The sequence below is a fragment of the Peromyscus californicus genome, unplaced genomic scaffold, assembly GCF_007827085.1.
Source record: "Peromyscus californicus insignis strain IS unplaced genomic scaffold, ASM782708v3 Scaffold_20__1_contigs__length_68692818, whole genome shotgun sequence".
Classification (NCBI taxonomy): Eukaryota; Metazoa; Chordata; class Mammalia; order Rodentia; family Cricetidae; genus Peromyscus; species Peromyscus californicus.
This window is the reverse complement of record NW_026294503.1, coordinates 61,614,366-61,639,225: the sequence shown is the minus strand read 5'-3', so window position 1 is coordinate 61,639,225 and position 24,860 is coordinate 61,614,366. Positions and strand designations below refer to the sequence as shown.

The following is a 24,860-nucleotide window of genomic DNA, read 5'->3' as shown; positions in this document are numbered from 1 at the left end:
AATCTAAATACCAAAAAAAAAAAAATCCAATCAACAAATTGGCTAATGAAAATGACCAACAGTTCTGAAAAGATGACCAACAAACATGAAAAAAAATCTTCAACATCCTTACCCATCAGAGAAATTCAAATTCAATCTACGTTGAGAGTCTAGCTCACTCCAGTTAGAATTGCTAGTATGAAGAATGGACCCATTAGCAGCTGAATACCACGGAGAGGAGACGCTGAGCTTAAGGATATCTCAACAGAAACTCACAAAACTGAAAAGCAAATGGAGAGAGAGAGAGAGAGAGAGAGAGAGAGAGAGAGAGAGAGAGAGAAGGAAAAACTATCCAGCAGTGTTAGCAGCTGCAGGACAACCCCAAAGGGGCGTCACGTGCAGGGTATTCCCACTAACACCAACAGAAGAAACCAGAGAAACAAGGAAAGAGAAATGTTTGAAGCAGTCACAATGAGACCATCTCAGAAATTAACATCAGACCCAAAGCATAGACTCAGGAAGCTCAAAGAGCACCAGGACGGATAAGTGAAAAGAAATTGGGAGAAAAGGGAGGGGAACCGCCCCATAAATGTGCTGTATTCAAGCTACAGAGTATCAAAGATGAAGGGGAGGCATCTGGGAGAAGCAAGAGGAAGAAAATGTCTTGCCTATCAAAGAGCAAAGGCAAGGGCCTGAGAACGGGCAGGATGGCTCAGTGGGTAAAGGGGCTTGCCTTCAAGCCTGAAGACCCGAGTTCGATTTCCAATATTCACATGGTGGAACTGATAGCCAAAAGTTGTCCCCTGTCACGCCCTGTCATACATACATTCCCCAAACACAGAACAGGTGAAAGTGTGATTTTAAAATCATTACTTATGATATCTTAGCAACCATAAAGAGAGACAGGGATCCTGTGAACCCAGACTTCTTCCCTTGCATAATTTCTCTTCAAAATAACAGAAGAAATTCAATATTTTGGGAGGGTGTGACCAGTAGATCTGTATCATAAGAATTATTTTTAAAAATTCTTCAAAGAAGGGGGAAATGAAACATTAGAAACTCAAATCTACAAGAAGTAAGAACACAGAAAATGAAAAAGTAGAAGAAAATGCAGAACCATTATTTTTCTTATTTTTGTTGGTCCAGCACATAAACATTGGTTCAGACTCCTAACAATAGTGCATTTGGTTGATTTGGCCTGTGCACGCGCACACGCACGCGCGCGCACACACACACACACACACACACACACACACACACAAGTAAACAGTAGCAAACATGGCAGACACAATAAACACCAACAGCATCAGTTACATATATCAGTTAAAAGCCCAGATTGCTAGTGGGTAAAAGAAATCGGTGGAAATGTAAGTCACCAACAGGAAATGCACTGGGTAGAGCGCATGTTGATCAAAGGTCAGCGGACAAAGATAGGCTTTAGTCAGATCAAGCAGCAGAGAGGGTCAGGTTAACTTCAGACACGGGAGATTTCACAGCGAGGAAATGGTCTGGCATGGAGGAGACATTATGTCAGGACAGCGTGGTTCTCCGAGATGACCTGGCAGAGCCACACAAAGCAGAAGCAAAAACTGACAGAACTTCAAGGAAAGGAATGTGCTCAAGTCAGAAATGGACAGGCCCCCACCCACCAGGGGAGCAAGTCACCAGGGACAGAGATGGACTCAACTGCGTTCCTAATCAACTATGCATTTGTTATGTGCAGATGACTTAATCCAGTACCATCAAAATACAAATATTGAAGCTCACCTGAAACATTCATATAGGTTACATATTGTGTGACAAAATAGACCCTAATGTTAGAAATAACAGAACTCTCATGCAAGATATTCTTTCTTTTTTTTTTTTTCAGAGTTGAGGACCAAACCCAGGGCCTTGCATTTGCTAGGCAAGTGCTCTACCACTGAGCTAAATCCCCAACCCCACAAGATATTATTTCAAAACAAAATAAAATTAGATTAGAAATATAACAGAAAGCAGTTAGAATAACAAAAAAAAAGTTGGAGGTTAAACAATGTACCTTTAGCCGGGCGGTGGTGGCGCACGCCTTTAATCCCAGCACTCGGGAGACAGAGCCAGGCGGATCTCTGTGAGTTCGAGGCCAGCCTGGGCTACCAAGTGAGTTCCAGGAAAGGCGCAAAGCTACACAGAGAAACCCTGTCTCGAAAAACCAAAAAAAAAAAAAAAAAAAAAAAAATATGTATCTTTAAATAACATTCAGGTCAAAAAAAGATGAAAGGTTGTGAAATATCTTGAACTAAATAAAAATTAAAACATAACTTATCAAAGTGTGAGGGATTCAGCAAAAGTAATATTTAGAGAGAAGCTTATGGCATTTAATGCATATAATAGAAAAGAAGAAAAATCTAATGTTAATTAAGCTCTTCACCTTAGGAAACTAGAAAAAAAATAATTCCAAAGCAGAAATAAGAAAATCAATAATAAAAATTACATCAAAAGTCGGGGCTGGGGATTTAGCTCAGTGGTAGAGCGCTTCCTAGCAAGCACAAGGCCCTGGGTTCTGTCCTCAGATCTGAAAAAAAAAAATACATCAAAAGTCAATGAAATTGAACATAGGACATTGATTTTTTTAATCAATGAAATAAAAAGCTAATCCTCTGAAAAAGATATAAAAAAAACATTAGGAAGAAAACATCAATTACTATCAGAAATAAAAGAGAGACATCACTACAGATCCCATTGGTGTCAAGATAAGAAATGAACGCTATGAATAACTCTAAGCCCACATCAACCTGGATTAAATGGCCCATTTCCTTCAAGGCAAAAGCTCCCAGAACTCACACAAGGTGACATGAATAATCTAAAGAGCTTGTATCAGTTAAGAAATTAAACCTGTTTAAGAACCTTTCAAAACAGCATTAGGCACAGATGGTTTTGCTGGTGAATGCTACCAATCATTTAAGGAAGACACGGTATTCCCAACCATCTCTTTGGAAACCAGCAGCAGATAGATCCCTGTTTTGTTTCTGATATCAACATTTTGTGTTTTCGATAATTTTTTTTTTTTAGCCTGGAAAGAGGCTATTGATTTTACTGATATGTTTTAAAGAAATGACTTTGGGATTTATTGATTTTGTGTATTGGTTTCCTCTTTGCAAATTTCATGGGTCTGTGCAACCATTTTTATCACTCCCTTTCTTCTGTTCACTTGTTAATTTCCCTTTCTTTTTCTAGTTTCTTGAGGTGGAATCTGAGAAGGTCTGTGGTAAATCTTTATTCCTTTGTAATATATGCATTCTACTTTATTCTGTGGGACCAGCATTACCTTACTATCAGAACCACAGTTAAACTCTACAGTGTTCTGCTCCATGGCCCTCTCCTGGTCAAATAATTATAGTTGTTTGTTGTAGAATATTATTTTAAGATGTGTTACATTTGTTTATGCTGTGGAACATTTGTTTAATGATGCAAAGATGTATTGCATTCTTTTATGTTGCATTTGTTTAACTCTGTGAAGCTGTGTTACTGTGCCTGTCTAAAACACCTGATTGGTCTAATAAAGAGCTGAATGGCCAATAGCTAGGCAGAAGAAAGGATAGACAGGGTTGGCAGGCAGAGAGAATAAATAGGAAGAGAAGAAGAAGGAGGGGGAGCAAGAAAAGAAGAAGGAGAAGAGGACATCAGAGGCCAGTCACCCAGCTACACAGCAAGCCATGGAGTAAGAAGTAAAGAAAGGTGTACAGGATAGAGAAAGATAAAAGCCCAGAGGCAAAAGGTAGACAAGATAATTTAAGAAAAGCTGGCTAGAAATAAGCCAAACTAAGGCTGGGCATTCATAAGAAAAAATAAGTCTTTGTGTTTGTGATTGTTTGGGAGCTGGGTGGCAGGCCCACAAAGAGTAAAGAACAAAGAATAAAAACAAGCAACTACAAGTGACCTCACACATTCACCGGTACCAAAAACCTGTTCCTGAACTGTAACTCGGGTAGCCAAGATGGGGGTCACGCAGGTCATGCACAGTGTGCTTCCCACTCACCATTCCCACTCCCAGAGAACACAAGTCATTTCTCAACTGCAGCATTGGGACCCTTGGCCCACATTGCTTTGTTACTCCTGGCCTTGCTCTGAGTGGTCAGTGTCCTGCCCATCCTCGCTGCAAAGATGTCCTGGCCATGTACTCACCCACTACTTCAGCTGGTCCTCACTGTGTGAGACGGTAGAAGCCAAGCAGCCCCAGCTTTATTGTAGCCTACTAGATTCAAGCGGTCATAGCCGGTTTCTCTAGGCTACCAAGTGACATGTCAGTCCCTCACCAATACCAGCTTTGAACCTTGAGTTTAGGATAAGTAAGGCATAAGAGAATGAAGGAGATGGACCTATCTTGGAGCTTGGCCACCAAGACAGCTTCTGGGGCATCTTACAACTGAGTTCCGGGGCTTACCTCCCCTAACACAAGTGTCTGTCAGAGTCAGTGGCCAAGCTCTGATGGGAATGAGCAGTGTCTAAGAAGAAGCCTCCACACCTGTCCTGTGGGGACTGCCCAGAAAAAGAATGTCACCTCCAGATGGTCTTTCCCCAGCCACACCTGTCCAAACTCTATCCTGTCTCTCCACTAGGACTCCTCCAAATCCTGCTCCCCATGAAAAGCCTTGCTCTGCTCAGACTTCGTGGTATTTGGCCCTTCTCATGCTATTATAAATATTCAGCTTGCACTATACATGGGCAATTGTTTAATCTCTATTAAACAGTGAGAAGGTAGATTGGTTTTTCCCTCACACCCGCATAGTAACCAGTGCTGGACTCTGACCTTGAAGGAACTTCATATCTGTCACTCCAAGAGGTCTGGCACCACCACAAAATGCTGCTAAGGTTCACAATCATCTTGGTTTTTCCAAAATGTCAAAAGTAGATATTCTAGTAGGTTCCAGTCAAGAAATTATTTGCTAGAATCCTATCCTATTTTTTTTAAAGAAAGATTAGTCAAAAGCCTAGTATTTAAAGATTTCTTCATGTAAGTCACAGAAGCAAGCAGGAATATGTAATCTGATAAAACAGCATTTAAGTTATTAACAATTAGCTACGGTAGAACAGGATGCCTTTCTTTTTTCTGCCACCGAAATGGACAGGCTGTCCCTTCCGAGCGTGGTTATGTAACGTGCCACTGAAATCCTACCTTGTCTCACCATCAAAATGGCCTGCCGAGCCCAGGGCTGAGAGTGTCCTATTTCACCCCAAGACCTGCCCAGTCATTTCCATCAGGCGTTCATCCCAGGTACCCATCCTCCAGCCCAGTGCTGCCGACAGGTGCGGCCAGCGAGCATGCCACGTGGTCGGAGCCAGATCCTGGAGATTAAAGTTAGAGAATGACACAGCGACCCATGATGCCCAGGCTGACCACTGTTGTCAGAACCAGTGGGTTGTCAAAACACTTCATCCTGCGCCCATGAAGCAGATTAACTCATGATGGTGACAACTTAGTCTTGTGATCCTCTAAACTAGTAAACTACGGGATGGAAAGTCTAAATCACAGCTGAAAATGTCCATGAGTGCTCCCTGTCTTCTTCGCAAACAGAGCTATAGACACCTCACCTAAGTGACTCCAGTGACAGAGAATTGGACGACAGGCTAGCCAGGGACCAGCTTCTTTGTCCTCATCTCTCTCACCAGGGCACAAATGTAGAATTCTGATTCAGGAGACTCAGGGGTTTGGTCCAATCTCCTGTTTATACAAATATAGAAGAGATCTGAGCAGCGTACATGCCCTGGGAGCCTGCAGGGTGGGTGCCTCTGAAACAGGGAGGGAATCCAGGCTGCTCGGCAGAGGATGTGGAAAGTAGCAGGAAGTCAAGAGTTCTGGGCCTCCCTCCCCCACTGTCTGAGGCAAGGGAGCAGGCAATCTCCAGGTGTGGGCTCTAGACCAGAGCATCACTCTGGAACATGTTAGAAAAGGCAGAATTGTGAACCCCTCAGCAGATTTAGCGAATCACAGATTCAGGAGTAGAACACGGCCTGTTGTAACTCCTTTAGATGTTTCTGGTGTATGGTCTCATCTGAGAACTCATTGCAGAGAAAACCCGGCTCATCGTGGACATTGCCTTGTTCTCTTTGCTTTCGGACAGGGACATCCCTGGTGCTCTGAATACCTCATTATGAATGTGCTGTCAAGGTCACACTCAGGAGAATTTGAGATTGACTTCCCTTTCTGTCCAACTCCTCCGTCCCAGCAGTCCAGAAATGGACAGTGCCATGGTCATCTCCGCCTGTGCTACCTCCCTGGGGGACCCCCGTGAGTGACACATGACCTTCATCAGCGTCAACATCACCTCGATCACTGCCAGCATTTATATAAGGACAGCTGTACGCCAAGCAGTTGTTAGAACTTATAAATATTAACTCACCTAATCACAATACACACATCATAAGGTTGCTACTCTTGCTTATATTCTTCCAGTTTTACAGAGAAACTGTAGCAAAGAAAAATGAGCCCGTCTACCATAATCCCACTACTCCAAAAGGTTAGTACCAAGTTTTAAACCCACGTAGACTGATAAATCATATGCGAGAGAGGCAGCCCAGGGAGTGCTTAACGCTGCCCATTCCACTTCGTTCTGTGCCCTTCTGCCTACAACGTGCCAAACCACCTCCATTCTGCACAGCTCGCTTCTCCTGAAGGAAGCCAGCCTCACCTTCCTTGACTCAGATTCCCTGCCCTCCAGCCTTCCTTTCATTTGGAAAATTGCTTCCAGTTTTTGCTAAGCCACATCTTAGTCTACAAGGGCCACAAGTCCCGCGGCATAGGTATATCTGTGACCCTAGCCCTGCTGGGGCAGAGACAGGTGAACCTAGGGGCTCAGTAGTCAGCCCGTCCGACCAAAATGGTGAGTTTCAAGTTGAGTGAGGGACCCTGTCTCAAAAGTAATGTGGAGAAATGACTGAAGAAGACATCCGATCGTGACCTCTAGCCTCCATATGCACCCACGTAGGCACCACCACCACCGGTGCTGCCCCACCACACAGGCACACACATATAGGTGCATGTGCGCATGCACAGAACAGTGTTGCAGGGAGTGAAAGTCAAAAACTGATCTAAAAAAATGTGAAAGCAAGCCTGAGTCTTCACCAGCAAACACCTCTGCCTTAACAATGTTGTAAAAACAAAACCAAAAAAACCAAAAAAATCCATGCTTCTTAAACCCAAACTTTCCCTCTTCCTTGAAAAACAAAACAAAACAAAACAAAACCAAGCTCTCTAAAATACATCTGAAGTTCTGCTGCAGCAGCCTGCATGATTTAATAGTGTCTCTAGCATGCCTAATTCAGTCTGTCCCCCACTGATTTTGATAGACCGCTGTATCACTAGTACCCAAGAACATCATGATATTATTAAATCCAAATCAAAAAAGGTCCTCGCTAAAGACCGAGATCCTCTGTTGGACCCCAATAAGGAAGGCTAGAAATCAAAATGAAGTCGCTGCTGCTAAAAATCCCCTCACTAAACTCAAACCAAGCTGTTTGTGTGTCCTGAGAAATGATTAGGATTAGAGAGAGTACAGCCAGGCTTCCCATTTCAATCCTCAGGATGGCAAAGTTCCCTGGTCTTAATCCTTACACCAAAAACAGCCAGAAAGAATGTATTTTTATTGTTCTGTTTCCGCCTTACCAAGAACATAATTCTTGTTGCTGTTGATACAGGCTCATCTTGCAGGGCCGGGAACTGAACCTGGGTCCTCACACACACACTAGGCAAGCTCTCTACTGCCGAGTCCAGAAAGCAGCTCTGAAATGGTCGGCATGGTTTCTGTCCTCCTGTTTTTCTCCACCTTTCTCTGTCCAGACCATCCAGCCTCTTCCGGTCTGCCCGTTACAACACCCACCCTCTCTACAGAGTTAAGTTGTGGCCCGATTTTAGGATCAAATAAAGCCAATGAGAAGCATTCCACTAGGTTGTTTCAATGTTGACCTTTCACAGGATATATTGCTATGCCATGCATAATATTTACACATATGAGCACATGTAAATGCATATGTATGTGTATAGAGAGATATATACCTGTAATCACTACAAGTGGGAAAAGTCAAATGGCATTGAGACTAGAAATATGAAACCTAGTGGCATATCGTTTTATTGAAAGCCTTGTGTATTAAAAAAATCACACCTTTTTCAGATTTCTTTAGAACATCACAGCCACTTCAAAATTATCTAGGAGGTGAAATTTGCTAGATTTTTAGCTTCCAATCATTGTTGAGTTTGCCAAATGACAATAAGGAAAAACATTTCAAAGGGAATGATCTGGGACCTTTGGATGTATTCTGGGAAACACTCAGAATCTAATTACAGCCAGCCAGCACTTCATGACAGAGACGATTCTGAGCAATGTATCATGGGATGGTTTTGTTGTCACTGTGCAAACACTGGAGTAGGCACTTACAAACAAATGACTTAGATACCATGAGGCAATGTCAGCCCACGGGATCCCACAGTGCATGTGGTCCTTCACGGCCCCTGCAGTACCATGGACCCAAGACTGAGTCCAAATGGAGCAAACCCAAGCCCTCAGGAGTCATTGCTGTGTAAGTCCGACCCTGACCAACAGGAAACAAGTCTTCTGAAAAAGAAAGACAGAATAAAAACAAAGGAGTGCTATCAAGAGGCAGAAAGGGGCAGAGGCAGTGGACCTGAGGTACAGGGACAGTGTGGGGAGAACAGAACACAGCCAGTGGACCTGAGGTGGACCTGAGGTACAGGGACAGTGTGGGGAGAACAGGACAGGGCCAGGGGACCTGAGGTACAGGGACAGTATTCCCAGCCACTCCCTGCTCGGATGACTTGCTGAAAGCTTCATTTGTTTTAAGGAATATTTACTCCTATTTAATTGATTTAAATATTATTTGATTTATAATTTACAATACGCTGTTGCTCCAACTAGCCCAGAAACAAGCTCCCAACTGTGTGCTCTGGTTAATGAATGGATGACACTCCTTATTGGCAGTTGATATTCTGGAGGGAAATAGTCACCAAGCTTTGACAAAAGCCAAAATGAACTGAAACAGAAGACGGTCTTCTCTTTTAACTCCCTCTTAAATAAAGGAGAAAGATTTTTTTTTTAATTTCCTAATTTGTCTCACCTTCTCACCCCATATGAACTACTTGCCTCCCCAATACTTGGAAATCCAACGTCGTATGTATTTGTGGAGCTCACGCTCGTTACAGAACTGGGAGGGCAGAATGGTAGTCATCAGTGAGCCAAACGGAGGGGAAAACAGGAAAAATAAGTAGAAGAGACCTGCAAACGCTGCTGAAGGGGAATACAATGGAGCGTAGCCGCGTGAGCGGCTCTGCTGTTCCCCCAGCAGGGATACAGGCTCTGGGCGTCCACACACACTTCTGTACGTTAGCTCTCTAATCCTCATGGACCTTAGAACTTTCACTTCCCAAATTATGGGTGTTCTGATGTGATGGTTAAAGTCTACCCTCAGCACACTTTCAGGGTGTCCTGAAGAAGTGACTCGTGTCCCTTTGGAATCTGAAATACTAACTCAAAACAAAAGGAAAGACAACACTTACTTAATTTTTCTCATTACAGATTTACTCAGCCATTTGACACGAAAAGCTCCCTATGTGGTCTACCAATGTAGAATTTTCTGCTATTTTAATATACTTGACTATTGTTAATTTTCTTGTTTAAATTTTTAAATAATCTTTAATTTTGCAAACTTTATTATTAAAAAAAAATCTTGCAAAAAAAAAAAACCCACACCAAAATTAACCAGACCCAAAGACTATGTAGCTCAGTGAACTTCTCTGCAGTTAGAGTAGCCATTTGGAACAGAAGCTGTCAAGCTTCATAGTGGATATTTTTTGGTGTGTGGGGCGGTTCGAGACAGGGTTTCTCTGTGTAACTTTGGTCCCTTTCCTGGAACTCACTCTGTAGCCCAGGCTGGCCTCGAACTCACAGGGATTCGCCTGCCTCTGCCTCCCAAGTGCTGGGATTAAAGGTGTGCGATACCACCGCCTGGTATGTGGATTTTATCCTTTCTTTATCAAATATATTTTTACGTACTTACCCACTGCCAAAACAAAACAAAAACAAAAAAACCAAAAACAAAAAAAACCCAAATCTATGACAGGGTTAGTAACAGAGGAACAATTCACTTACATGCATTCTCATAACTCATGTCCATCAACTGCCTTTAGAGCTTCCTCATCTCCCACTGACTTATGACTCCTCTGCAAATGTACACAGTTCATAGACAAGAGCACAGGAAACAAACAAACAAACAGGCAATTTCAATGCTTTGCCAAGTCGCAAGTTAAGCAGATGGTGAATGTCTCCTTCCAACGTGACATTCAACCATTTTAAAGAGGCAAAATTACTGACTTTTAGCCTCTCACACACTCATCTTTTTAAAGCCTTTTATTTTTTTTTCAGAAAACATCATCCATTTAAGGTACATAAATTAATGAGATTTAACAGATGTATTCATTCTTAAAACTGACCCAGCAACCAAGACAGACAATTTCCACCAACCCTCAAGGATAATTTATTGTTGTTGTTGTTGTTGTTATTATTTTATTCTATTTTCCCCCTACTTATAGCCCAAGGCAGAATTTTTGCTTTGATCATTCCTGAGATGTTCACTCCTGATAGTTCATATATTTCTTAACTATATAGTTGGGTCCATATAGCATGTACCCTTTTGTGTCTCCTTTAACATGATTCTGGGACTCATCCTTGATGTTTTCTATATTAGCAGCTTATTCTTTTGCATTGCTTAGTGGTACTCCATTGAATGGATATACCACATTTTCCTCTATTATCTGCTGAAAGACGTTCCTGTCATTTTTTAGTTTTTAGTTATTGTAAATAAAATTGCTGTGAACATATGTGTATAACCTTTTATACTATTATATTTTCATTTCTCCTTGGGTAAATTTTTCTTGGTTGTACTGTATGTTAGATGTGTGTGAGTTTTGGTTTTTTTTTTTTTTTAAGAAATTTACAAAGTTGTCATACTATTTTATTTGGCTACCAGCAACATTGCATTCCAAAATTGCTTCATATCCTTGCCAATACTTAATCAACATTTTCAGTCCTTTGAATTTTATCCATCCTGGCAAGCATGTGGGGGCTCCTCTTTACATTTCCGTGGTTGCCAGTGGTATTGAACATATTTTCACATACTTGCTAGACACTAGTGCATCTTTTTAAAGTGTGTGTTGGGTTCTTGTATTTGCTTGGAATAGAACTGTTAGTTTTCTCAGACTTGGAAGAGTTCTCTGTCTATTCTATGCATGAATTCTTTATAAGGTATATACTGTGGTGTTAAGGATATGTCCACAAACTGATGGACAATCAAAAATATGTCAATGTCATTTCAGAGAATAAGACATATAAAGATTGTAGTTGCTGTCACCCTCCCCTCTGCCCACCCTCCCTCCCTCCCTCCCCCTCACTCTAGGAGAAGCCCAAAAGGCAGAGTCATGAGCACAGGGAGGCAGGAGGCAGGAGGCCTGTGGAGAGGCCCATGTGTCTAGGAGCTGGAGTGGATTTCCAGCAGCCACAAAGAGGGCTGTGAGAGAGGCTGCCTGTGGAGCTGTGACCTGGCCTCAGCCAGCAGCTCAGCTTCAACCTCTGGACCCGGGTACCTAGAAACAGACAACAGATGTTGGTTGTTTAAGTTGTTAAGTCTTATTTTGAGGGTAACATCACAGGGGTCGACAGCACAACACTGCTGTGAGGCTCCATCCTCGGTTCTTTTTATTGGTGAACTCTTCCTCTGTCTCAAGAGTATGATGTTCTCCGAGATGCCTTGGTCACTGTTGCATCATCGATTCTTGGAATCGGTGACAGGAAGAGATGGCTCAGCGGTTAAGAGCACTGACCCGGGTTCAATTCCCAGGACCCACGTGGCGGCTCACAGCTGTCTGTAACTCCTGTTCCAGGGGAGTTAACTCTTCCCTTAGAGCCTCACATCTCAGTGCAGCTGCTGCCCTTCCACCAAGACGCCCCCCTGGAAGGTCATGCATCTACAGATAACTGAGGAAATGCTGAGCTACTAAAAATGTTGTTCTTGTTGTCTGCTCCCCTCACAACACAAACTCAACTGGAGGGAATTACAGCAACACCCAGGAGCTTTCCTTCCTCCCCCACCCCCTCTGTACCAGGAACCAAACCCGGGGCCTCCCACACACTAGGCAAGCGCTCTGTCGCTGAGGTCTGTATCCAGCCCTCTTCCTACTGCAGGCTTTGAGGCAAGGTCTCCCTGAGTTGCCTAAACTGGCCTTGAATTGACTGTTGTCCAGAAAAGCCTTGCACTTGTGACCCCTCCTTCCTCAGTTTACAGGCCTGCCCCAGGCCTGACTCCACTGTTTACATGAAGTTCTGGACATGTGGGTCTGAGTGGACAGAATGTTAGGCTAGAAACCACCTGGACTCAGGCGACTCCACCTCTACTTCCTGGGTGCCACAGTGACCTGGGACCTTGCACATAAAGAGCCTCTAAAGACCACTACGTTTTTGTTTTTTTTTTTTTTAAATCCAGGAAGACATTCCCCTTTATTTTCATTTATCATGAATATGACAGAATCCTGAAGAAACTAAGACAGCCGCTATCGGAACAGAGCTCTCAGAGGGTTCACAAAGCAGATTTGGTTTTTCATTTCAGCAACATAGTTCAATCCCCAACTCTCTCTCCCCCCCCCCCCACCGTGTGTGTGTGTGTGTGTGTGTGTGTGTGTGTGTGTGTGTGTGTGTGTGTGTTTTAAGTTATAACATGATGTCCTTTCAAAAACAAACTGCAAACTATGAGTTGATTTCTAACTGTGGCTTTACCCTAATATGTGCTGTTGTTAATGACCCTTACCACACCCCAGTGGTGAGAGTTACCCAGCCCATCAGCTTCCCTGGAGCACTCCCCTGACCAGAGCCTGCAATGGCTGTCCTGGCTGTAGCTCCTGGCAGACAGGCACCAGCCAGGCTCACTCTTCTTCTCTTTGGTTCTGAGCATGTCTGGGTAGACTGTGGCTCCGGCTTTGACCATCAGGAGAAAGAAGTGTTCAGTGCTCTGACCACGGTTCCTTTTCGGTTCCCCACAGAACCTGACCCACACTAAACACACCTGCTTCTTAGTTCTTCCACTGGAAGAGCAAGAGGGCTGGGTGAAGACCAGAGACCCAAGAGTGAGACAGGGTCCCAGTCTGCCACTCGCCCACTAATAGCAGTGAGTAACTCACCCAGGGCCCAGAGCGTTCCTCATTTCTAAATGAGGAAGGAAGGCTGCACCCAGTTAATTCTGTGAGAGCTAAAATTCCATCTGTGTATTCTATCCAGCCATTTACCCTCAGACGTTCTTCTTAGAATGCTCACAGCACAGTGGATGTGATTGCAGTTTCGTCTCTGGCTCTGCTTCCTGCTTCTCCCACTGCAAATGTCGACACCATTTTCCTTGAAAGCTGGAGTGGTTGGGATGAGGATGCCCCGCCCCCACCCCATATGCGTAGATGGCAGAACATTTGCTCCGCAGTCAGTGGTGCTGTTTCAGGAAGTGAGAAGGTGCAACCAGGCTGGCGGAAGCGCTGGGGGCAGGCTTGGAGGAGGTAACAGCCTTACCTACTTCACGTTCACCGTCTCTGCATCCTGCTTGTGATGAAGGATGTGATTTCTCAGCTCCCTGCTCTAGCCACAGTGCCTGCCTGATGCCATGTTGTGATGGATTCTTATCTGTCTGGAACACAATGCTGGTGTTTTAGAACAGCAACGGGAAGGTAACTAATACACACACCTACTGCACGGCATGCCCTAGCCAAGCAATTTCTTTGTATTGTCCCATTTAATACCCACTGAAGGAATGCCAATCAGAACTCGTGGAGGTGAGGTATAGAGACCAATATGGGCTTAAGGTAGAAAAGACCAATTATTAGATGCTGATTTATTGATTTATTTAGTGACTTACCTAAAGCACTGCTTGTACCGGCCCTTTCTAAGCATGGCTTCACTTGCCACCACCTGGAACGGAACGACCTGGAGAAACAGCTTTAACAATGGACTGGGTTGTTGCCCTTAACAACCTGCTGACTGACACATGCTTCTCTAGAACCTTGCTTGCTTGCCCACCCCACCTTATGGTTTTAGAGTATAAAGCCAGGATGCAAATTGAACCTGATCCCGAGGCCTTCCAGAAGGTGTCCTGGCTTCAGTCCACTGGTGGCATCTCCTCTCTTCCACGCTCATTCATGTTGGACTGCAGATTCCAGAGAGATTCACGCAAGAGGCTGAGCTAGCAAACAGCCACAGTGTTAGCAGTAAGACTGTGAAGCCACTTTTGAGGCTCTCCAGGCAAGGATGGTGCATAAAATGAGACTGAGCCAGGTGGCCGCTGCTGCTCTGGGAAGTGGCTAGGCCCAGCCTATGCCACTAACATTCTCAATACTGGACACTGGACACCACCACCGCTACCCTGAAAACGCCATCAATTCACCACTATCTCCTGTGAGAAGTCCCTTGTGACCACAAGTCTACAGAAGGTGCCTGTCCCTTTACAAGAGAGACTAGGGAGTAAATGCTTGAATGTTATATAGAAAGCATTCCTGGAATGGGGGAGGGAGAATCCACCCACAGACAAACCAGAAAGACTGATTTCCCCGATGAATATTCCACTGTTATGATCCCTGTTTTCCAAACCGGGGACTGAAAAGGAAAGACAGAGCTGGAGCAGGCCCTTCCCTCCTGGGCGTCAGGAACCTTTGGTAGGGAAGGGAATGTGCAGATCTAAGAGCCAAGAGTCTGCCCAAGGTTGGTAACAGGGTGAGCAGAGGAGGACTCACCCACAGGAGACAGACACCCAGCAACTGGCTTCTAGGGAACCACTGCATCCTGAGGGTCTCAGCAGAAACCTTCATGCCCTTCTGTCAAATTCTGGGCTTTCATCGATTTCTACAAGTCACTCTGATTATTCCAAACCCATATGTATAACCTGCTCCATCTCGCTGGTGCGGAGTGTGTGCTCACTTATCCTTAGTCATGCGATTCTGATGGAAAACACATGTCCTGGCCTCCACCCCTAACCAAACTGTTCATTGCAATGATCGTAACAATTTGCCTCAAAGAAGCAATAGAAGGAGCTGAGCTTCCTCCTGTAGCCAGAAACCTTCCCAATGCCGAGTTCTCCCAACACAGACAGCCAATTTACCACAGTGCCTGCACCGCCGCCAGCAAAAAGCCTCCTGGCCAGTTGGAGTTACCGTCTTTGTCTGAGGAGACGGACGACCAAAAGCGTGACAAAAGAGGTCTCTGAGCACAGGGACTTTTTCTATCCCATCCAAAAAGTCTCCCCATTTGGTGAGAAAGATATGGCACATAGGACAGACACTAAAAGATTTTTAGTAGAAAATTACCTATCCTGGATGATTAAGAATGGAGGCTAGGTTTCTGTTGTTGGTTGATGGGTGTGTTTGCTGTGTGTGGTGGCAGCTGACTGGTTGTTGTTTGGTTTAGTTTTGAATTTAGAATCTTGCATGTGCTGGGTAAGTGCTTTACACAAACTGCATCCTCAGAAGGTTGGTGTATTTTAAGATCAAGTATCTTATTTACCTATATAAAGTTGTACTTATGGAACCAGTACTATGTTCAATGAATGACCACTAATGATAATGAATTAAGCAAGAACACTTTTAGATGTAGATACTTTGGTATTATTATTTCAAGATTATTTGTTTGTAGGTATTTTAAATAATATGATAGCCTAGAAAGGTAATATTTCTCTTGTCATCTTGATTAGCTTTTTTTGTTTGTTTGTTTTTCAAGACAGGGTTTCTCTGTGTAGTTTTGGTGCCTGTCCTGGACTCGCTCTGTAGACCAGGCTGGCCTCGAACTTAGAGAGATCTGCCTGGCTCTGTCTACTGAGTGCTGGGATTAAAGGAGTGCTCCACTGCCGCCCAGCTGATTGGCTTAATTTATTTGTCCATTTTTATTATTACAATGAAGTAGCTGAGGCGGGTTATTTTACAGCGTAAACAGGTGTGTTTCAGCTCATATTTTTGATCTAAGATCTAGGGCTGTACCTCGTGATGGTATTCTTTCTGACAGAGTTCTGAGGAAGCAGGGAGCACCACGTGTCAAGAGGAACCTGTGCACACTCGACTTCTTAGAAAACTGCCTGGATTCACCCATGGAGCCTCTACTCTCAAGGCTTTGTCTAAAACTAATCACTTCCCAAATGACCCACCCTTAAACACCACAGTCAGACCAATGTTTCACCCTCTTAAGCCCTCAGTGGGGACAGAGTATCAACCTAGGAACCCTGGGAGGGGGCAAGTATACCCAAACCATATTCAAGCCACAGTAGCTCCATGTGTTGTAATGTTTTGTTTGTGCTCTAACAAATAAAGCTTGCCTGGAGACCAGAGCGCAGAGCTAGCCACTAGTTAACCACAGAGGCCAGGCAATGGTAGCACACACCTTTAATCCCAGCACTAGGGAGGAGGAAACAGGAAGTGATATGGCTGAGTGGAGAGAGGAATATAAGGCGGGTGGAGACAGGAGCTCGGCCCCCTTTTCAGGAGTCGGAGAGGTAGGAAGTCTCTCTGGTGGCTGGTTGCTCTGCTTCTCTGATCTTTCAGCCTTCACCCTAACATCTGACTCCGGGTCTTTAATATTAAGACCAATTAGAATTCGCGTTCCATCCATGGGCTCAAGTTGGTCAGTTTAGAGAAGAGCGGCTGCGGCCGGCCAACAGAGGACCTGAGGCCTGCTGGGGAGCCCATCTCTCTAAGAAGCAAAGGAACTGAATTTACAAGTCTCAACTGGACATCACACGATGCTGTTCATGCAAACACGAGAGGTGTGTAGATTACCTGTCCTCAGGCTCTACTCAGAGCTCTGGCGGCCCCCTCCAGGGTTTTTACACTGTTTTAAATAACAGCCATATGAATGGGGCGAATGAGAAAATATTATGCAAAATCACTCACGACTGAAACAAGCCACTGTGATAGAGAAGCACCCAACCAGAAGCCATTATGGCTACTCTTCCCCGGCTTTGTTTTGAAATGCCATTTCAGTAGCCTCGGGATCCTTCCAGGAATATATCGCCACCTGCTCCATGCTCTTCCAAATTCTGTTCAGCCTTCAAAGCTCAACAAAGCCCTCCTCCAAGAGTACCTCCCTGGCCACCCTGGTCCTTGAAACCTCTTCATCCGAAATAGAGGCAGCACTTGTAAGATGTGAAGAGTGAGGCCTTTAATGGGAGACAAATCCAAGTCTGGGTCAGAATGTGCTCTTTGCCTGGTTTTCAGCTCTGAGTGGTACTTATCCATGAGGTGAGATGACATGGTTAGCTCATTCCATTTATTGTCTACCTCAGAGATGGCCAGATTATGTTTTGGGTACACCCATGGGCTAATATTGGTCATAATTAATCTCTTGGCATTCAGGGAAGCCAGGAAGAGCTTCAGGCAACTGGAGTGGACAGCATCTGCCAGGCTCCCCACATTGTCATGAGACTGCTTGGCTCCTGTGAAAAATGGATGATGAGCAGTCTCTAGCACTTGCCAGCCAAGTCTGGCATGCTAAGCACAGTGGGAAAGTGTCTACCACCAAATCAGCTGTGCCAGCAACCAGTTGAGAGTGAGCCTCTGCTCACCCACACGTGAGACCGGGAGCCCAACACGGCACAGAGCTCATGGTTGACCTGGTTATAGCAGTGGATGTGGGAATTACAGCAGGCCAAACAGGAGCATCTATCAGGTATAAACTTCTGTCTTTGCCTATTTTGAACATTTTGTTCACTTAGGCTAATGCTACCTTTTAACAATATCCAACAGACTTACATAAGATGAAAATAAAAACAAAAAAAACATATGAAGGCGTATGCCTCCCAAAATGGCAGAGTGGGAGGCTACACGTATCCATACTTCCTCCAAAGCAGCTACTGAGCTGGCACGAACTATCAGAACCTACAGTTTGGAGTACCTCAGGCTTGTCAGACGTTTACAGCATCCAGTGACATGGCTGATGAGAGAAGGGCTAGTGAATTCCAATGAACTTCAGCATGTGTACACCAACTACCACCCCCCATCCGCCAGGCCAGCAGAAGGAAGCCATCCATACTCGGCCCACCATTCCAGGATAGCTTGCTGGTGCTTCCAGGAAGAAGGAAACAGGACTTGAGCAACGTTGTGAATCAGCAAAACTTAACAGAGACTCATGGAACACTATGCAACAACAGCAGAACAGATATTCTTTTCAAATGCACACGGAACATTCTCTGAGATGCCAAAATTCGATGCCAATAACCATCGCCAGTGGATTTGTAAATTACACCATACAATTGAATCATATCACTGAAGGAAGATAGGGATCCATGACCGAAGGAAATTAGATAATGTACCACTATGCAGAAATTAATTTACTACTGTTAAACAGCCAACGAGAAAAAAACAGAAATCACTGGAAAAATATAAAATATGTTGAGGTGATGAAAAAAGGACATTAGAGACCAAAACTTATGGGGAATTGCTAAAACGGTGATTACAGGAAAATGAACTTGCTTTGCAAAAGAATTATCACAAACCAGTGACTTGTTTTTATATTTTAAGGAACTGACAAAAAGAATAACAGCCGGGCAGTGGTGGCGCACGCCTTTAATCCCAGCACTCGGGAGGCAGAGGCAGGCGGATCTCTGTGAGTTCGAGGCCAGCCTGGTCTACAGAGCGAGATCCAGGAAAGGTGCAAAGCTAAACAGAGAAACCCTGTCTCGAAAAACCAAAAAAAAAATAATAAAAAAAATAAGAATAACAAACTAAACACAGAGATAAGAAGGAAGAGAAGAAAGATCAGAGCAGAGATAAATAAAATAGAGACCAGAAAAGCATCAGAAAACCAGTCATTTGTTTTTGATATAATCAATAAAGTTAGTGAAACTTCAGCGTATGAAAAAGAAAAAAGATGCTGAAACTGGACAGTCGACATGACTACTGACCTTCCAGAGACTGCAACCGTTACGAGAGCGCACTGTGGCAGCTGTCCACAGCCAAGTGATGGTCACGGTAACAACACACACTGACTCAAGACACAGACGATCTCAACAGTCACAAAGCTCTCCAAGGGAAGCTTCTGGTACATTCATCGATCAAGACGTTTTGGATATGACCCCAAAAGATAACAAGTGCTGGTGAGGATGGGCATAAAGGGGAGCATTTGGATACTGGCGAGAAGAAGGTCCATCGATGCAGCTACTGCAGAAAACTGGAGTCTCCTCAAAAAAAATTAAAAATGGAGCTACCATATGACCCCACTCCCACCCCCACTCAGGCACAGAGAGAAACAGCTCACAGTCTCATTTATATGTGGAATGTAAGAAAACCAAACTCACAGAGGCTGAGAACAGAATGTCAGTTACCAAGAGCTGGGGGTGGTAGATGGGGGGAGATGTTGGTCCAAAGGAATAAAATTTCAGTTATACAGAAAGCATCCCTTCAAGAGCTCTACAATTACCACAGTTAGTGACGACATACACGTAGGAAATGAAATCTGATGGTTCACCTAAGCCAGCTTAGATCCAAATGAACAACAGAAAAAAAGTTAGAACCCTGCGAATGCCTGCTAGTCTAGCTTCCCTGCCCCCTAAAACTAGACATTTAGAATAAAAGAAATGACTAAGCTTGCCTGATGACCTGAAGCCATGGTGGTAAGGTCATGGGCTTGATCAACTTTAAAATCCACAGGATACAGAAGGTAGAAATGAACTCATGTAAGGTTTATGTTAAGGAGAGGACGAACGTAAGAGGCAGAGGGAAGGATAAGACCTAGGTTACGTGTAAGATTGACCCTCCCATCACTTAATCAAAGAGGAAAGTGGAAAGGGGTCATGTTAGGGCTTAAAAGTTGTTCTCTGTATTCAATTAGCTTGCCTGCCCTCCTGGGCTGATGCCTGAGTTCAAAAAATTGCACAATAAACTACCTCCCTTTCACTCTGGAGTCTCCATGCTCTAATTATGAAGAAAGTATATTTGTTTCTCACATATAAAACACTTTTAAAAATCCCTGAGAGTGATAAGTATGTGAAGGTGATAAACGTCAATTAGCTTGATTGAGACATTCCATAATGTACACACATCTTAAAACACTATACAATGTGCACGGTTATTTAATTTATATTTACCTGAAATTTTAAATTTATATTTGATTTTTAATAAGGATATTTAAAAACTCTCCCAATAAAATTGACTCTGGAAAAGAATGAATTCTACCAAATATTTAAAGGAGAAATGATGCTGATCCAACTCAATTCTTTCTAACAGAAAAGGGACAAACTCCAGATACATTCTTCAAGATTAATACTACTCAACACAAAATGTAGACAAAGATACTACAAGAAAACTGAAAAGAGAAACTATTCTTAGCCATATAGATTTAAAAAAAAAAGTCTTCAAGAGTATGGATGGCCTCAATTCAATAGCACACTACACAGAAATCCTGTGATTAAAAAGAGACTTCTGAGAAATGTAGGGGTGGTAATTGATACAACATATTTTGTTAGAGGATAAGGGTAGAAACACAAGATCATCCCATAAGACACAGACACAAAATCCCACGCTGAACAAAAGTCAGTAGCTCTCTATATAAAATGCACTCAGTGATCAGGGCATGGAGTGAACTGCCTCCACAAGATGAAACTCTCAGCATGTAGGAAAAGGCAGCTAAGCCATCCTAATGGTGAAAGGCAGAGATTGCCCCCAAAGATCAGGAATAAGATAAGGATCCCAGCTCTCAACACTAACATTTACCATTCAGCATTGTACCGGAAGCCCTGGCCAAAATTATTAGGCAAGAAAAAAGAAGTTAAAGGCATCCAAATTGGAAAGGAACAGACAAAATGACTTCTGTCTGTAGATGGTTTGTTTCTACACATGGAAACCATCAAAGCCTACATCCAAAAAGAATTGCCAGGGTTTGCAAATGCAGTCCAGTCACTGGGCTCCAGTCAGCTCATTAAAGAAGTTTCTACACACCAGCAATAAAAGAATGAGAAGGAGAAATAAAGGAAATAATTCCAGGAAGGTGGGCACCAAGTCTCACCCCCAGCTGAGGAGCTATTGGCATTGGATTGCTGCTGGGGGAGGGAGAGTTGTTGTTTGATGTGAGAAGAGGTGTGAATGATGTGAGTCCTGGGATATCAACCCCACTCCAGAGCAGGCCCATACCCAGAAGTAGTGGCCTAACACAGACTGGACTCAGGAGGGGACAGAGAGAGGAGGTGGGGTGGGGTAGGGGAACGTGGGAGGAAGAACTGGGGGAGAGGTGAATGTGACTAAAAAAAAGTTAAAAAAGGAAACAGTTGCACCTACAGTAGCACCAGGCTACTTATGAATGAATCCCATCAACGATGTCAAAGCCTTATACATTGAAAACTACAAACACAGCTGAAGGAAAGGAGAAAACCTCAACTAGTAGAAAGATATCCCATGTTCATGGATTGAGATTTAACTCCAGGAAGGAAATCCTAGCCAAACTGTCCTGTAGACTTGGTGTGACCCCTGGTGAAATTCCAACGACCTCCTTTTCAGAATGAAAGTTTGATGCTCACATTCATGCGGAATTGCTGGGACCCTGAAGATCCAAAGCAATATTGTGAAAGGTAAACAAAGCTGGAGTGTGCACACTTTCCAGTTCCAAAGAGAACTCTGATGTCACGATTTGGGGGACAATGAGCACCAGCCCAAGAACAAGCACCCAAGGTCAAAGAAGAGAACTGACATCTGGAACCAAGCCAGGAGCCTTCAGCATCGACAGAGAAAGCAGCAACCTCCTCGACACATGGTGCTGAGACAGCTGAAGAGCCACAAACAAAAGACGACATTGGATGCCGTGCTGAGGGGTACTCCAGGTTAAAATTTAATTCAAAATAGATCAAGAGCCTAAACATAAGAGCACTTACTGCTCCTACACAGGATCTGAATTAGATTCCAGAGGACCCAAGGCAGTCCTCTGGTCTCCACCAGCATCGGAATGCACATGGTGCACACACATACACTCAGGCATACACATAGAAACACAACCTAAATAAATCCTTCTTAAAAGTTACTGAATACTATGTGAATTTCATTGATAAGAAAAACAAACCACTGGGCTGTGGTGGTGGCACAGGCCTTTAATCCCAGCACTCGGGAAGCAGAAGCTGGCAGGTCTCTGTGAGTTCAAGGCCAGCCTGGTCTACAGAGTGAGTTCCAGGACAGCCAAGGCTATACAGAGAAACCCTGTCTCGAAAACAACCAAAAAATAAATAAATAAATAAAAACTAAGTAAGAGAAAGAAAGAAAGAGAGACAGAGACAGAGACAGAGAGAAAGAGAGAGAGAGAGAGACCAACCCCACAACACTTCTACACATTAGAGCTTCACCATTTTTGATAAATTTTGAAGTTGTATTAAAATTGTCAGGAAAAGAAAGAGCTGCCCGCATCTTTAAATACAATTTCAATGACTGTACACATTCAATCCTGCTAGCATTCAGCTATCATTTTGTAGCACATCACTTTCCAACAGTCTTTCTCAGCAGTAGTGGCTCTCAAGACTGAAGAGAGCAGAGTTACAATGTCTTCCTTAGGGATGGCAGGGAGCCACTTCAAGTGTAACTGTAAAACATTATGTTCCGAAAAGAATTTCAGGTTTCTCCCTAAGATGTGTGAAAAGATTCTTTGGAATCTTCTCATATGATAATTAGACACTATTTAATGTTTGTTCTCGCCAATCTCACGGAGGGGTACCTCCCACCTACTGCCACGTTTGCCCCAAACTCTCCAAGTTTATTATTCCTATGTTTACCACAAAGGGGAAAATGCCAGGAAGCTGACAGTTGCCTGTACCTTAAAGTTAATTAAATATCATAACTTTTATGTTCAATCTTATCTCTCCCAAGCAAACCAGTTTGCTCAAGTCCTTCAAGGGCTCTGTTTCTTTTGAACTTTCCCTAGCCAACAATGTTGTGTAACCATAATCCTTTCAGGTTAGTGAGCACTGTCCTTGAGCTCGTCCCACAAGAGGCCACCACCATTTAGAAAGACACAGAGTTAATGTGTGACTGTCTAGAGGATCTCCAGAGATTTTTCTGGCGTCGATGCTCTTCTATCCATGTTCTTCTTCTTCTTCTCGGATCTGGGAGGACTTGAGCCTCAGGCTGCAGAGAGATAAACGGTGTTTGCTGCCCAGAGGAATGTTGCTACATGAAACCAGAGTCCTCACTCAGCACGACAACGTAAACAGGGTCACTTTCTCTGAAGTGCAAATCCAAGAGAGACAGAACAATATTCCAGATTTAAGATCTAATTGCAATGGAGTCTCTCTTTCAACACTCTCTACTCACGAAGAGAAATCAACCTACGAGGTTTATTAGCTTTTTTCTAACTATGAAACAAATGAGGATTTCCAGCTTCACCAAAATTGGAGATAGTAACCCTATCAGCATGCATCACTGTGAGAAAACCCAGGTAGGAATTTCTCCTACTTACACAGGAGAGGTTGGGGGTCGGGGTCTCTGCTGAGGCAGAGAAAGGAGAAAAGTGGGGTCAGATTTAAATACAGCTACAAATTCCTACGAAGTGAATCTGTGTGAGGTTTTAAAAGTACACTTCATTAGGCACTCTATTTACAAATTATTTTGAAAAGTACACAAAATAAGCAATGGCTCACAGAACAAGAGAAGGGGCAAACCAGGAGAGCTCACGGCCAAGCCTCAGGCTATTTTAACTTGGAGAACCAGAGGGGAAGGAGCCAGGATGTGCTGGCTCAGTCTCTCAGTTTTTAACACTTCCCCCAAGGGGCACCCACAAACCTCAGAAGCACACACCTAGTCAGAGCTAGCCACACCCACTTATTTTTAGAAGGCTCCGATGCCTCCATGTTGCATGTTTCTGCCCATGTGGTCAGGGGATTTACAGGAACTCACACTATATCACGGCTACGTGGCCCTCAGGATCAGGCCCCAAGAGCTGACATTGATACCCATGCAGTGTTACACCTGACACGGAGCTGTGTCTGGGATTTTCACAATAAAATAGATCCCCTCTGGATCATTAATCTAAAGGGGGCTGATATGGAAGAGAATGGGTAATAAGCCAACACCCCGTCAGCTGACCAGGGCAGAGGATGGGAAAGGATTTCCATGAAGCTGAGAACATGACTCTTCATAGTCTCCTAACTACGCCAGTCTCTCTCGGTTTTCCAAATGAAAGAAGACTTGGAGACTACTGAATGTCAGTAGCAATTTAAAAAACTAATTTTGAAATCCAATCTTTTTTTTTCTTCAACTAGTGTATTTTTATCACAGACATGCCCCTACCTCAGACACCTTGAGCATGAAGCGCTGGACAGGAACATAAATGTAATACACACGGCACTTCCCATCCCTCTGCTCAGTGGGTGGGGAAACCAAAATTCCAAACGTCATCCGCTGTTCCAATGCACAGATTGAGTCACTGAGCAGACCATGCTTGTCACCTTTGCGGCTCACCATGGTCCCCAGTCAGCATCAAATTCCAATCCAAAGTGCATCTTGTCCTGGAAAAAAAAAAATTCCATTAACCAGACATTCAGGGATGGAGGGGAGATGATCTTTGGGTTAAGTAACAAATCACTTTTGTTGACGAAAATGCACCCACTAAAAACCGATTCTATTTCTACTTTGTGCATGCCTAGGAGCCTCATGTGACTATAGAAGCTTGATCATTGTTTACCAGTGGATGACAAGATAGAAATGGGCTGCATTTTCTTAACTTTGAAGTATAATGTTATGAAATGTGGACAATATTGGTAGTGATTAAGATAAAATTAGTACTGTTTGGGTATGATAACCAGGAACTGAAAATGAGACAAACCCGCTTCCATCAGCCCTGTTCTTTCCCTGCATGCGC

At 43.7% G+C, this 24,860-nt stretch overlaps 1 long non-coding RNA gene across 5 annotated transcripts in view; it reads right to left on the bottom strand.

The window, feature by feature from the left end:
- Positions 1-11,390: 11,390 nt before the first annotated feature.
- The window catches only part of LOC128117010 (uncharacterized), a 166,227-nt gene continuing 152,757 nt past the window's right edge, over positions 11,391-24,860 (bottom strand). Inside the window, exons 6-9 of one of the 5 annotated variants that reach the window (XR_008220670.1) lie at positions 24,290-24,507; positions 13,569-23,128; positions 13,298-13,380; positions 11,391-11,605 (exon numbers count right to left, since the gene is read on the bottom strand). This is a non-coding gene — a long non-coding RNA (uncharacterized LOC128117010). Of the gene's footprint in view, positions 11,606-12,674; positions 23,129-24,289; positions 24,508-24,860 lie in introns of those variants that run through there. The other 4 variants (XR_008220669.1, XR_008220671.1, XR_008220672.1 and 1 more) reach the window with 4 other exon arrangements.